Genomic DNA, 2,500 nt, shown 5'->3' with positions numbered 1-2,500 from the left:
ACAGGCATGGACCTTTTTCAGCTGTAAGGGAGGCAAGAGCAAGGTGCGATGTAGGTCCCCGGGGCCTGTTGTCGTACCATAGGCACGAGTGGTGTGTGTGTGTGGCAAAGTGCTACTGAGCGGTGTACCAGGGGCACGGCGAAAAGTTGTTGTACCATAGGCACGAGAAAAGTTGTTGTACCATAGGCACGAGAAAAGCTGTCATACCAGGGGCACGGAGGAAAGTTGTTGTACCATAGGCACGAGAAAAGTTGTCGTACCATAGGCACGAGGAGAGTTTGTGTGGCAAAGTGCTACTGAGCGGTGTACCAGGGGCACGGCGAAAAGTTGTTGTACCATAGGCACGAGAAAAGTTGTCGTACCATAGGCACGAGAAAAGTTGTCGTACCATAGGTACGAGGAGTGTGTGTGTGGCAAAGTGCTACTGAGCGGTGTACCAGGGGCACGGCGAAAAGTTGTTGTACCATAGGCACGAGAAAAGTTGTTGTACCATAGGCACGAGAAAAGCTGTCGTACCAGGGGCACGGAGGAAAGTTGTTGTACCATAGGCACGAGAAAAGTTGTCGTACCATAGGCACGAGGAGAGTTTGTGTGGCAAAGTGCTACTGAGCGGTGTACCAGGGGCACGGCGAAAAGTTGTTGTACCATAGGCACGAGAAAAGTTGTCGTACCATAGGTACGAGGAGTGTGTGTGTGGCAAAGTGCTACTGAGCGGTGTACCAGGGGCACGGCGAAAAGTTGTTGTACCATAGGCACGAGAAAAGTTGTTGTACCATAGGCACGAGAAAAGCTGTCGTACCAGGGGCACGGAGGAAAGTTGTTGTACCATAGGCACGAGAAAAGTTGTCGTACCATAGGCACGAGGAGAGTTTGTGTGGCAAAGTGCTACTGAGCGGTGTACCAGGGGCACGGCGAAAAGTTGTTGTACCATAGGCACGAGAAAAGTTGTCGTACCATAGGCACGAGAAAAGCTGTCGTACCAGGGGCACGGAGGAAAGTTGTTGTACCATAGGCACGAGAAAAGTTGTCGTACCATAGGCACGAGGAGAGTTTGTGTGGCAAAGTGCTACTGAGCGGTGTACCAGGGGCACGGCAAAAAGTTGTTGTACCATAGGCACGAGAAAAATTGTTGTACCATAGGCACGAGAAAAGTTGTCGTACCATAGGTACGAGAAAAGTTGTCGTACCATAGGCACAAGCAGTGCGTGCGTGTGTGTGGCAAAGTGTTTCTGCGCAGTGTACCAGGGGCATGTTTGAATTTACATTCTGGAGTACCAGGGGCACGAGGATTTTGCCAGTGGTGTTTTGCTTTGTCAGTGGGAGGGGGCTTAAGTGTGGGTCCACGGGGCATGCTGGAGGTCAAGGTCCATGCTGGATATGCGCTGGAGGGTAACTGCAGGAGAAGGAAAGCTAGTGGGGGGATTAGAGCAGGGGAGGATGTGCGTCCCCGGGGCCTGCTGGAGGTCAAGGTCCATGCTGGATATGCGCTGGAGCGTAACTACAAGAAAGGTAAGCTAGTGGGGGACTAGAGCAGGGGAGGATGTGCGTCTCCGGGGCATGCTGGAGGTCAAGGGCCATGCTGGATATGCGGTGGAGGGTAACTGCAGGAGAAGGAAAGCTCATGGGGGATTAGAGCGGAGGAGTATGTGGGTCCTCGGGGCCTGCTGGAGGGCAAGGGCCATGCTGGATTTGTGGTGGAGGGTAACTGCGGGAGAAGGAAAGCTAGTGGGGGAGTAGAGCAGAGGAGTATGTGGGTCCCCAGGGCATGCTGGAGGTCAAGGGCCATGCTGGATATGCGGTGGAGGGTAACTGCAGGAGAAGGAAAGCTCATGGGGGATTAGAGCGGAGGAGTATGTGGGTCCTCGGGGCCTGCTGGAGGGCAAGGGCCATGCTGGATTTGTGGTGGAGGGTAACTGCGGGAGAAGGAAAGCTAGTGGGGGAGTAGAGCAGAGGAGTATGTTGGTCCCCGGGGCCTGCTGGAGGTCCAGGTCCATGCTAGATACGTGGTACAGGGTTAACTGCAGGAGGGGGGGGGGGGGGGGGGTAATGTGGGTTCACGGGGCCTGCTGGAGGTCAAGGTCCATGCTGGATATGCGCTGGAGCGTAACTGCAAGAAAGGAAAGCTAGTGGGGGAGTAGAGCAGGGGAGTATGTGGGTCCCCAGGGCCTGCTGGAGGTCCAGGTCCATGCTAGATATGTGGCACAGGGTAACTGCAGGGGGGGGGTAATGTGGGTCCACGGGGCCTGCTGGAAGTCAAGGTCCATGCTAGACATGTGGTACAGGGTAACTGCAGGGGGAAGGGGGGGGGGGGGGGGTAATGTGGGTCCCCGGGGCCTGCTGGAGGTCAAGGTCCGTGCTAGATATGTGGTACGGGGTAACTGCGGTGGGGGGGCGGATCTAATGGGGGACTAGATCAGGTGAGGATGTAATGGCCAGTTCGACAGCAGCACATCTTTTTCGACCGTAAGGGAGAGAGGAGGCCGACTCTCTGCCTCGGCCA

The sequence above is a fragment of the Aulonocara sp. 'chitande type north' Nkhata Bay genome, unplaced genomic scaffold, assembly GCF_057382095.1.
Source record: "Aulonocara sp. 'chitande type north' Nkhata Bay isolate Kocher_YH1m ecotype deep benthic unplaced genomic scaffold, A_spYH_male_GT1.1 unmapped_scaffold_33, whole genome shotgun sequence".
Taxonomy (NCBI): Eukaryota; Metazoa; Chordata; class Actinopteri; order Cichliformes; family Cichlidae; genus Aulonocara; species Aulonocara sp. 'chitande type north' Nkhata Bay.
The sequence above is the reverse complement of the archived record's forward strand: the minus strand, read 5'-3'. Positions refer to the sequence as shown.